The sequence below is a fragment of the Tamandua tetradactyla genome, chromosome 1, assembly GCF_023851605.1.
Source record: "Tamandua tetradactyla isolate mTamTet1 chromosome 1, mTamTet1.pri, whole genome shotgun sequence".
Taxonomy (NCBI): domain Eukaryota; kingdom Metazoa; phylum Chordata; class Mammalia; order Pilosa; family Myrmecophagidae; genus Tamandua; species Tamandua tetradactyla.
In genome coordinates, this window is record NC_135327.1 from 147,467,211 (window position 1) to 147,480,708 (window position 13,498).

The 13,498-nt window shown below is 38.5% G+C and overlaps 1 pseudogene; it reads right to left on the reverse strand.

Annotated features, from left to right (window-relative positions):
• Positions 1–10,746: 10,746 nt before the first annotated feature.
• On the reverse strand, positions 10,747–11,943 carry LOC143686832 (required for meiotic nuclear division protein 1 homolog pseudogene; annotated as a pseudogene).
• Between the last annotated feature and the right edge of the window lie 1,555 nt (positions 11,944–13,498).

Sequence of the window (13,498 nt, forward strand, 5' to 3'; positions counted from 1 at the left end):
GCAATGTTCATAGCAGCATTATTCACAATTGCCAAAAGATGGAAACAAACCAAATGCCCATCAACAGACAAGTGGATTAACAAAATGTGGTATGTACATGCGATGGAATATTATGCAGCAGTAAGATGAAATGACATCTTGAAGTACATGAGAAGATGGATGAGTCTTGAGGACATAATGCTGTGTGAAATAAGCCAGACACAAAAGGATAGGTACTGTATGATTCCACTTTTATGACCAAGGTAAAATCGGAGGCTTATAATACAAAATATAGGGGACTTAGAGATAAATAGAAGCTAGAGACGGGTGAATGGTTAGCTAATGATGTTGAACTCCACTGTAAGGGAATTGATAGAAGTTAAGACGGTTCTCTAGTGGGTACATAGGTAATATTACCATATTGAAGATAAACAAGATTGAAAGGGGTTGCATAGACCTACGTGTCCCATGGATTAACACTAGAAATATAAACTAGTTCTTGTAAGAATTACTTCAAAGGTATGATTCGTGTAAGAAGAGTGTTTAAGTCTGTGGTATGGGGGAAAACTACTATTACATGCTATGGGCTATGTTTAAAAGGAAAACCTCAGCACTACCACAGCAACAGCAGAGGTAAATAACAGGGGTAGTGACAGGAGTTAAGAGGAGGTTTAGATTTCCTATTTGGTGAGGATGTGTTTATTGGCTTTCTTTCTCTTGGGAACAATGAAATTATCTAAAATTGAGAGTGTTGATGGACTGCGGACTTTGGGTACTATACATGATCCCTGATGGACGCAGTTGGCTGAAGGATGCACTGATTGAGAAGTAGATTGGTGAATGATGGTGTATAATTATGAAGAAATGCTGTGCTGCTATAAAAAAGGAACAAAGTCGTGAGGCAAGCAACGATGTGAATGAAAGTGTGGGACATTTGGTGAGGTAAAATAAGCCAGAAACAAAAGAACAACAAGGGTATGGTCTCCTTCAGAAAATGCTTACAAGAAGCAGGGGCCTAGATTGTAAGCCTTTATAGCATTTATATATTTTATATAAATAAAACCTGATATTAAGAGATAAGAATGAAGCCAATCAGGTTGGAGTTAAAGTAATACAGAACACAGGGGTAAGGAAAAAAGTCTGTATTTTAGAACCACACATACTCTTTGAGACCAAAGAAAGAAAGGTTTATTTGGTGGGGAACCTAAATTTCCTATAGCACAATAATCTAACTTAACCTATCTATATAGCTCATTTGAACAACTGAAACACAGGGAGCCCACATTAAGAAATAGGTCATTTAATCCTCTATAGTTTAATGTAATGCCTGGATACATCCTAGAGTATAGTAAGCAGATAATCAAAAAAGTATTGGTAAAGTCCTTTGAGGGATGGAAGAAAAAATATTGAACTATTAAAACTTTACCATCAGGAAATCTCCTGATACTATGTCAAACTTTAGGGACACCCAATTCAATAGGCTATGCCCTCAATCCTGAGGCTTACTCTTGTGAAGCTTATGTAGGTAGCAGAGAAGCTTGGCCTACCTATTGGTATGCTTAATAATTACTTCTGGAGGACCTCTTTTGTTGCTCATATGTGGCCTCACTCTCTCTAAGCCCAATTCTGCAAGTGAAATCATTGCCCTCCCTGTTATGTGGGACATAACATTCAGGGGTGAAAGTCTCCCTGGCAATGTGGGAGATGACCTCCAGCGATGAATCTGGCTCTGGCACTATGGGATTAACTATTCCATCCTGACCAAAAGAGGGAAAAGAAGTGTAACTAATAAAGTATCAGTGGCAGAGAGAGTTCAAATAGAGTCAAGAGGTTACTCTGGAGGTTGCTCTTACTCAAGCTTCAGTTAGACATTGCTATCTATCACAACCTGCCAACCCCCAACCAGGACCATTCCAGGCAATCCTAAAAAACACCTAGAGCAATGTATAAGATTCCACAAGTGTTCCAGGCACCAGATTAACTTTCCAGAAACCTACAACCTCCAGATGTATCCCTGGACCAGATAAGCCTCTCCTGAACATCACACAGTTCCATTTCCCTACCCCATATTAGTGACAGAACCTTCCAAAACGAAAAAGTTAGAATGGTCATAGTCCAAATACCTCTAAAGAGAGGGACAGAAAGATCAAAGGTGATGGTGAAGTTATACAGAGAAGATAGAATTTAACAATTGAATATGATTGGTGAATCATTAAATTGATATCTCTTTTAGTCTCCAGTATCTTAGAGCAGCTAGAAGTAAAAACTTGAAACTATGGAATTGTAACCCATGTCAAACTCTGAAATATGATCTACAACTAATTGCAATGCTGTGCTTTGAAATTTATTGCTTTTTTGTATATATGTTATTTTTCACAAAAAAAGAAAGAAAAAAGTCAATTATGGTGATAAAAATATATATAAGCCTTCTAGCCTACTATATTCTGGAGCAGCTAGAAGGAAAAATCTGAGAGGATCGTATGGTAGCCCATGACAAACTCTGGGATCTGTCCTGTAACTACTTATGGAAGAGTGCTTTGAAAATTATTGCTTTTTTTATTTCTTTGCCTCATATATATGTTATACTATACAATTAAAAAAGTTAAAAAAAAAGGCAAAGGATGAAATTGTTGAAGTAAGTACTGTCTTTAAAGTAATATCATTAAATGTTAATGGATTTAACTCCCCAAGCAAAAGACATTGATTGGCAGAATGATTAGAAGATTAAGAGCATAAATTTGTGGCAGTGTAACAGGGCTCTCCATCAAAGGGGCCTGGCCTCCCCTTCATTCAAGGGGTTCTGGGTCTGTAAACTGTCTCAAGTCTGGAAATTGATTAAGGGGCCATGACTCTGTGTTTTTGTAATTCAGGTTAGACTTCTGTTCACTTGACCTAGAACTCTTTTGTTTATACAGTTCAAACAAGAATTTAGTAGACTACCCTTCTATTGTATTTCTAGGTACCCCATGATTTACTAGCCAGTGCCACAAATCTCTGCGAGTCATATAATTCTGACTCCTGCTTTGAGTTTGCTGTCCATTATAATAGCCATGTCTACCCTGTCTTTGGCAATTAAGTACTGCCACCTGGCTTCTGCCAACTCGGGATCCCTTCATCCCCATTGTGTTTAAGGATTCCAGCTCAGTGACAGCAGTTCCTATAGGACAGCAGTAATATCTGACCTACAGAGAAGTGCAACTACAGGGCTCTTCAGGGATGATGGTGCTAGTCTCACAAATTTATTTCTCACTGTTCTGGTAAAAGGTGCATCCTCCGGACATTCCTGGGGTGCAAGAGCAGGCTTTGCATGATCAATCCACTCTAACATTCCAATCTCTCTAAGCCTCTGGATCCCCTCATCTACATTATATCAGGGCAGTTCTGGCATTTCAACCTCAGGTAATGTCGGCCACCTTTTGATCCACGTTGCAACCAACCATCCAAACAAATTGTTAAATACCTTTTCTAACCCCTTAAGCTATAAAATTGAATGCAGAATTTCTGCTTAGTGGGCCCGTATCAATAAATTCAGCCTGATCCAGCCTTATAGTCTTCCCACCATTATCTCACACCCTTAAAATCCATTGCCACACATATTCCCCTGATTTCTGTCTATATAAATTGGAAACCTCCCACAGTTCTTTTGGAGTATAATGTACCACCTCATGTGTGATACATTGTACCTTACCTTTAGGGGCCTATTGGGACTTTAGTCTAGTTATAGGTCTGGAAGAAATGAGGGGTGGTGGGGGTGGGCCATGAAAAGAATTAAAAATATCTTCCAATCCATTTGCTTCAGGGCCTTCATTTGCAATACTATCTGGTGAAACAGGATTAATCACTCTAGGGATAATCCCTTCAGGAGGAGGTTGGGTGGCCAATTCCTCAAGGCAGGCTGGAGGTGGGGCAGCTATATCCTCAGGGCAAACGATTACAGGGTTATCTAGAGAAGATTCAGCATGACCTAGGGTTTCAACCTCACCCCTGATATCATTGCCAATCCATATGTCACCATCCCAATTTTCAGGGTCCCACTCTTTTCCAATTAATGCCCTTACTTTAACGGCAGACACGATGTAACACTGAGATTTCAGTTTACGTTGTAAAGTTGCTACTCCAACAATAAGATTCTGAGTCTGATTTTCAGAGATCCCAAGTCTAGGCTACAGGAAATAAGATTTTCCTTCAGGATACTCATAGAAATGTCTACATCTGTCAGACAGCGCTTAAGCTTCTTGTTTGAAGACTTTAGCCCATCCCTTTCACTCCTTAATGTAGCCAGTGTATCTAACAACAACCAGCCAACATCTCTATACCTCTTATTTCCACAAAACTCTGCAAAGGTTTCAAAAACATTATCCCCCAGAGCCTGGCTTCATACAAGCAAAGCATTAGGAGAATAGAATGGTGATTTTGTGACTATCTCTTTTGCCAACTCACTCCATGGATTGGAAGTGTCATTCTGATTATGGGAATCAGAGTCCTTAGTGTCTTTAAGTCCAGTCAGAGTAGAAAACCATTCATAAAAACCCCTTTTTAAGATTCTGTTTCTTAAGAACCACTTCTGGTACCAAGATGCATTAGTTAGGGTTCTCTAGAGAAACAGAATCAACAGGGAACATTCGCAAATATAAAATCTATAAAAATGTCTCACGTGACCACATGAATACAGAGTCCAAAATCTGCAGGGCAGGCTGTGAAGCAGACGATTCTGATGGGGGGCCAGAATGAACTCCGCAGGAGAGGCTCGCCAGCCAAAGCAGGAAATGAGCCTGTCTCTTCTGAATCCTTCTTAAAAGGCTTCCAGTGATTAGACTGAGCATTGCTCATTACAGAAGACACTCCCCTTGGCTGATGACAGATGGATCAGCTGTGGATGCAGCTGACTTGATCATGATCTAATTCCATGAAATGTCCTCATTGCAACAGACAGGCCAGAACTTCCCCAACCAGACAAACAGGTACCACCATTGGCCAAGTTGACACATGAAGCTGACTATGACACTTAGCATCTCATAAGAAGGCACATAGTGATGTCTGCTGAACTTTGGTTCCTGTCTAGTGTCTGTTGGCCCTCTCGGCCTCTGGCATCTCTTGGACTTCTGTATTTCCAAACTCTGTGTCTCTGTCAGCTCTGAGCTTTCTCTAAAATGTTTCCCCTTTTAAAGACTCTACTAAACCAATCAAGGCCTACCTTGAATGGGCGGAGGCACATTCTATCTAATCAAAAGTCACATCTACAATTGGGTATATCACATTTCCATGGAAACAACATAATTAAGAGATCCCACTCTACAATATTGAGTCAGGGTTAACAGAACATGGCTGCCCACACAAGACTGGATCAGGATTGAAAGTATATGTCTTTTCTGAGGTACATAACCAGTTTCAAACCATTTCACACCACCAAAACAGCAAGATATACATTCTTCACAAGAGCTTATAGATCATTCTTCAACAACATGTTGGGTAATAAAACAACGATCAAAAAACGTCAAAAAATTGCAATTACACAAAGCACTTTCTCTGACCACAATGGAATGAAGCTAGGAATCAGTAACAGGCAGAGAAATGGGAAAATCCAAAAATATATGGATGTTAAACAACAAACTTTTAAATACTCAGTAGATCAAAGAAGAAATTTCAAGAAAAATCAGTAAATATCTTTAGACAAATGAAAACAAGAACACAACATATCAAAACCTATGGGATACAGCAAAGGCAATGCTAAGAGGGAAATTTACAGCCCTAAACACCTACATTAAAAAAGAAGAAAAAGCTAAAATCAGAGACATAATTGCACACCTGGAGGAACTAATAAAAGAACAGCAAACTAATTCCAAAGCAAAAGGAAAGAAATAACAAAGCAGAGAACAGAAATAAATTGAGAATTAAAAAATAGAATAAAAAATCCAAAAGTTGATTCTTTGAGAAGATCAATAAAATTGACAAACCCTTAGCTGGACTGACAAAAAAAGAGAAAAGATGCAAATAAATAAAATCAGAAATGACTGTGGTGGGGGGGTGGACATAACTACTGACCCACAGTAACAAAAAAGATTATAAGAGAATACTATGAACAAATGTTTGCCAACAAATTAGACAACTTAGATGAACTGGACAATTCCTAGAAACACATGAACAACCTAAACTGACTCTAGAAGAAATAGAAGATCTCAACAAACCAATTACAAGAAAACAGATTGAATTAGTCCTAAAAACTTCCCAATAAATAAAATTCCAGGACCAGATGGCTTCACAGGTGAATTCTATCAATCATATCCAAACGAATTAATAGCAATCCTGCTCAAACTCTTCCAAAAAATTAAAGAGAAGGGCACACTATCTAAATTATTCAATGAAGCCAACATCACCTGTGGTACTTAGTTTCAGGTGTCAACTTGACTGGATGATGATGCCCTGTAGTTCTGTTCCTGTGGACTTGAATCATTAGCATGTGAAATTCATCTATGACTGATTACATCTGCAGTTGGCTAAGGGATGTGCCTTCCACAATGAGTGATATTTAATTTAATTAGCTGGAGGCTTAAAAGAGAGATCTCAATGCAGCACAGTCCAAGTGCTCAGCATACCTCATATCAGAACTTGCAGCTCAGTCCAGATGTTTGGAGAAGGAATCAGCCTTCAGAAAGCTGTTGGAACCCAGAAACCAGGAGAGAAGGCCAACAGATGTCATGGTGTGCCTTGCCTTATAATAGAAGACCTCAGATGAAAGTTAGCTGACTTTCTTCTAAAGAACTATAAATTTTTAACTAACTAAATCCCATTATTAAAAGCTCATCCATCTCTGGTGTGTTGTATTCTGGCAGTTTTAGCAGACTAAAACATCACCTGAACAACAAAGCCAGATAAAGATGTTACAAGAAAAGAAAATTACAGATTGAAAGTGAATATAGATATTCACTTATGGAATATAAATTCAAAATTTTTCAACAAAATATATACAAATTAACAGCACATTAAAAGAATTACACATGATGATTATTTGAGTTTTATCCTTGGAATGCAAAATGGTTCGACACAAGAAAATCAATTAATACTAGTATATAACATTAACAAATTGAATGAGGGAAACCAACATTATCATCTCAATTGATGCAGAATAGGCATCTGTTCTAGTTTGCTAGCTGCCGGAATGCGGCACACCAGAGACGGATTGGCTTTTAATAAAAGGGGATTTATTTCATTAGTTCTTCAGAGGAAAGGCAGCCAACTTTCAACTGAGGTTCTTTTTTACGTGGGAAGGCACATGATGGTCTCTGTTGGCCTTCTCTCCAGGCCTCTGGGTTCCAACGACTTTCCTCAGGGTGATTTCTTTCTGCATCTCCAAAGGCCTAGGCTGAACTGCGAGTGATGAGATCAGGTATGCTGAGCTGCTTGGGCTGTGCTACGTTGCACTCTCTCATTTAAGCACCAGCCAATTAAGTCAAACGTCATTCATTGCAGCAGGCACCCCTCCTAGCTGACTGCAGATGTAAATCAGCAACAGATGAAGTTCACATACCTTTGGCTCATGTCCACAGCAACAGAACTAGGTGCCTTCAGCTGGCCAAGTTGACAACTGAATCTGACTACCACAGCATTTGACAAAATCCAGCATCCTTTCTTGATAAAAACACTCTGAAAAATAGGAATAGCAAGGAATTTCCTCAATACAATTAAGGACATGTATGGAAAAATCCATGCTAGCATCATAATCAATGGTGAAAGACTGAAATCTTTCTGTCTAAGACCTGGAACAAGACAAGCATGCTCACTGTCATCACTGTTATTCAACATTGTGCTAGAAGTTTTAGCTAGGGCAGTTAGGCAAGAAAAAGAAATAAAAGGCATCAGAATTAGAAAGGAAGAAGTAAAACTTCATTATTTACAGATGACATGTTCCATATATAGAAAATCCTGAAAAAATCTACAATAAAGCTACTATAGCTAATAAACAACTTCAGCAAAGTGACAGGTTCCAAGATCATTAAGCAAAAACTAGTGTTTCATATACTAGTAATGAACAATTTGAGGAGGAAATCAAGAAAAAAATCCTATTTATAACGCAACTAAAAAAAAAAATAAAATATCTAGCTCTAAATTTAATCAGGGATGTAAAGGACTTGTACACAGTAAACTATAAAACACTGCTAAAAGTAATCAAAGAAGACCTAAATAAGGGAAGGACATTTCATGTTCATGGATTGGAAGATTAAGTATCATTAAGATGTCAATTCTACACAAATTGGTTTACAGATTCAACACAATCTCAATAAAAATTCCAAAAGCCTTCTATGTAGAAATGGAAAAGCCAATCATCAAACTTATTTGGAATGTTAAGGGGCTCCAAATAGCAAGGACCATCTTGAAAAAGAAGAATTGAAGTTGGAAGCCTCACACTTCCTGTCTTCAAAATGTATTCACAAAAACTACAGTGGTCAAAACAGCATGGTACTGGGTACAGTAAATGTATAAAGCACATATTTACTGACCAAAGGAATAGAATTGAGAGTTCAGAAATAGACCCTCACATCTATGGTCAACTGATTTTTGACAGGGCTGCCAGGTCCACTCAATTGGGACAAAACAGTCTCTTAAAAAAAAAAAAACAGCATGGGGAGAACTGGATATTTATGGTTAAAAGAATGAAAGAGGACCTGTATTAGCTAGGGTTCTCTAGAGAAACAGAATCAGCAGGAGATATCCACTGATACAAAATTTATAGGGTGCAAAGTTGGTTCAGTGGTAGAATGCTATCCTTGCATGCAGGAGATCCGTGTTCAATTCCTGGACCATGTACCCCCCCAAAAAAATTGATAAAAGTGTCTCACATAAACATCGGGATGTAAAGTCTAAGGTCTGTAGGGCAGGTCACAAGCTGGCAACTCTGACGAAGATCCTCAATAAACTCTCAGGAGAGGCTGGCTGCACAACCATGGGAACGGAAGAGTCCAAAATCCATATGGCAGGCTGTAAAGCTGGCAGCTCTGATGAAGGGTCTGGACAAACTCCACTGGAGAGGCTCACTGGCTAAAGCAGGAAGAGTAACTGTCTCTTCTGAATCTTCCTTAAAAGTCTTCTGTTGCTTAGATAAAGCATCACTCATTGCAGAAGACACTCCCCTTAACTGATTACAAATGCAATCAGCTGTGGATGCAGCCATCGTGATCACGATTTAAGTTCATGAAATGTCCTCATAGCAACATACAGGCTAATGCTTGCCTGATCAGACGAGGCACCACCACCTGGTCAAGTCAATATATCAACCAGTGACAGGACCCCTATCTCACATTTTATTTGACAAAAATTAACTCAAAATGGAACAAAGACCTAAATATAAGAGCTGGGACCACACATCTCCTAGAGGAAAATATAGGGAAGCACCTTCAAGACATTGAGGTAGGCAACAGTTTCTTAGACTTTATACATAATGCACAAGCAGCAAAAGGAAAAAAAAACCAGAAAACTGGGCCCTCCTCAAAATTCAAAACCTTTGTGCTTCAAAAGAGTTTGTCAAGAAAGTGAAAAGGCAGCCTACTCAAAGGGAAAAAGATTTGGAAGCCACATATGGATATGGGAGTTTTTTGTCTTTTTTTTTTTTTTGCATTTCTGAATGTGTTTCTATGGGGCACAGGGTAAATGTGGTGATGTGGGGGCAAATGAGGCTGAAAAAGGGATAAAATATGAAGGGCCTTATATGTCTAGGGAAAAATATTTGAATATTTTGTTTTTGCAAAGAGGAAAATGGAAGTATTAAAATTAGTTACAGGGAATGAGAAAAGACAATCTACAGATGCCAACACCAAGATAAATCAGATTTTTGGATTATCTGATAAGGATTTTAAAGGAATCATCATAAATTGCTTCCATACAGAATTATAAACATGCCAGAAACAAAGGGAAAAAAACAGATAGTCTCTGCAAAGAAACAAAAAATGTAAGAAGAACCAAATGGAAATTTTAGGACTGGAAAAAATCTCAAAGGATGGCTTGACAGCAGAATGGAAAAACCAGAAAACTTGAAGTTAGAAAAATAAAAATTACCCAGTATGAACAACAGAGAGAAAATAAAACTGAAAACAGTAAACAAAACCTTAAAGACCTTTGGGACCATAACAAAAGATCTAACATTCATAACACTGGGGAGCCAGAAGGATAGAAGAAAGCCTGAAAAGCATTCAAAGAAATAATGTCTGAAAAATTCCCAAACGTGGCAAAGGACAAACATAGATTCAAGCAGCTGAATGAGCCTTAACAGGATAGACGCAAAGAAATCCATGCTAAGATATCTCATAAGTAAACTTCTGAAAACTAAAGACAAAGACAGCATCTTAAAACCTTTGAGAGAAATGAGAGAAAAGCAATTTGAATGACTGGGGAAATTTTCTCATTAGAAACCATGGAGGCCAGAAGGAAGTGGCACAACAGATTTCAAGGCTCAGAGAAAAGAACTGTCAAGCAGAATCCTACACTAGGATGAAAACATCCTTCAAGAATATAGGGGAGTAAAGTCTAAAAGACCATTGCCTAACACAAAGTCCTGAAGATGCTTCTTTGTTTTCTTCTAGGAATTTTATAATCTAGCTCCCATATTTAGGTCAGTGATCCATTTTGATTTAATTTTTATATATGGTGTAAGGTAGGATTATACCTTCATTCTTTTTGAAAATTGACATCCAGCTTTCCCAGCACTATCTGTTGAAGAGACTATTTTTTCCCAATTCAGTGACTTAGCACCCTTCTCAAAAAAAACAGCAGGCCATAATTATGAGGGTTGATTTCTGAACTCATAATTCAGTTCCATCAATCTATATGTCTGTCCTTGTGCCAGAACTGTGCGATTTTGATTACTGTGGCTTTGAAGTAAGTTTTAAGATCAGGAAATGTGAGTCCTTCAAGTTTGTTCTTTTTCAAGATGGCTTTGGCTATTCAGGGCCCCCTTAACTCTACAAGTAAACCCAAGATACTGACAGGTTTTATCATAAAGTTCTTCCAGGTTTTCTCTGTCCCAGTAGAAATAAGGGGTGATAAAGAAGTTTGAACTCAAGTTTATATGGTGTCCTAGAGCATAGATTTACCCATTTTCTGCAGTTTTTTTTTTCATGAGATAGATTCCCTTTCTTCCCAGCTCTTAAAACCTCTAAATGAACCAGATAGATTCAATGAATTTATCCATTAATGCTTCGCAAACAGTCAGTTTCACCAAAAGGCAAAGAACATTTGAGAAAGCAAATTTCTCTAGAATGGTATCATCTAAATCTAGCTCAGAATTTAACTTGATGTCTTCTCTGTGAATTTCTGACTACCCCTCCATTTTTATGTAGTTAAGCTCTTCATTTTCTCAGTGTACCAATGCGATTTCATAGGGCTGGATTTTGTATTTCTCTAGAACTTATATCACCTGCTTCATAGTTTTATCTTTCACATTCCAAAATACAGCAGCTCTTTCCCTGAAGAATATTGTTTGAAGATTACCTTCTTTTGCAGAATTTTCTCATCCATCACCAAAATATTTGTTGCATCTCAAGGCAAACCTGTTACTTCAGCACAACCATGGAAGACCAAATCTTGCCATCAAAATGCTGTGCAGTGTATCAGGTCCTCATTCAAAGACAGAACTGTAAGGTTGGTGCTGGATGGCTGCTTGGTCCTGGATGGTTTCAGTGTTCTCTTGATTTGTGGAAAGTCATGTTTTGCAGCAAGAGTTTCAGTTGATATAGATGAGTAATGCCTTTTTAGGATTTTTATAAACCACATAGAGCCCACCAGATTGGTTTGCGAGTCACTTTCCTATGAGTACCGAGACTTCACAGTTGGAAGGTGTGACTGGCAATGCAGAACATTTACTGGTACTGTGCCAGTTTCTGTACCCCAGTAAAGCCACGTTTTAATGTTGATCCAATCTGTGGGAGCAGCCGTTTCTTTTAATCCTGATTCAATACTGCAGTGTGGAAACTTTTGATTAGATTATCTCCATGGAGATGTAGTGCATCTGATTGTGGGTGTGACCTTCTGATTAGGAGAAGTGACTCCACCCATTCCAGGGGGGGCCACATTACTTTACTGAAGTCCTTTTAAAAAGGAAACATTTTAGAGATAGTGGAGCTGACACAGATGCCAACACTTGGAGAACAGAGACTTGGATGTTTGGAGATGCTTGGAGCCCAGCAGATATCGCTATGAGATGTTAAGCAAGCCAGAACCTGGAGAGAGCCAAGGGAAGCCAAGAGATGAAAACTGGCCCTGGAGAAGCAAAATAAAGAGCCCCCACAGGAACAGAGGCTGAAAGCAACAGAGCCCAGGAGCAAGGGACCAGTAGATGCCAGCCACGTGACTTTCCAGCTGACAAAGCTGTTTCATACCCATTGGCCTCCCTTGAATTAAGGTATCTTTCCCTGGATGCCTTAGTTTGGATTTTTTTATAGGCCTTAGAACTGTAAACTTGCAACTTAATAAATTTCCTTTTTAAAAGGTGCTCCACTACTTGGTATATTTCTTTCTAGCAGCTTACAAATGAAAACAGAAACAATATATTTGTATTTGATATTTTCTGGTTCATTTGCAGTTTCTGTGATTTATACAATCCGCTGGCTGCTAGAAAGTACTAATACAAAGTTTTGATTTATTGTCTGTGTGCTGCATGTTGTATTTCAGATTCATGTTTTGTTTTTGCATGGGCAGGCATGGGGAATCGAACCTGAGTCTCCAGCATGGCAGACAAGAACTCTGCCACTGAGCGACCATTGCACCGCCCCAAATTCATGTGATTTTAATGTTAGATGAACAAGTCTTCAGTACAGATGTACTTTAGATGAAATAGCGAGATTCGGCCAAGGCTTTGAGGAATCTTACTGGCATTACCACAGTCCAAGATCTTTGCTAGTAGAGAAGATGGAAGCATTGAGGACCTAGCAGACTCACAGTGCAGCCACCCACAACCTGAGCCAAGACTCTGATATAAGTTTAATATCCAGAACATATTAAGAAATCTTACAACTGAACAATAAATAGGCAAATGATCCAATTTTTAAAATGGGCAAATTACTTGAATAGGCATTTTTCCAAAGATGATATTCAAATGTCTAAAATCCACATGGAAAGATGCTTAACATCACTAGCTATTAGGGAAATGCAAATCAAAACATTTGGATATCATTCCACACCTACTAGAATGGCCACTATTTATAAAACAGAAAACTACAAGTGTTGAAGAGGCTGTGGAAAAATAGGAGCACTCATTCACTGCTGGTGGGAATATAAAATAGTGCAACCACTGTGGAAGACAGCTTGATGGTCCTCAGGAAGTTAAGTATAGAATTGTCATATGATTTGGCAACCCTGCTACTAGGTATATACCCAGAAGAACTGAAAGCAGGGACACAGGCATTTGCAGACTGATGCTCATAGTGGCATTATTCACAATTGCTAAAAGATGGAAGCAACCTGTATCCATCGACCAACGACCAGAAAAACAAAATGTGGTATATATAAATAATGGAATATTATTCAGCTGTAA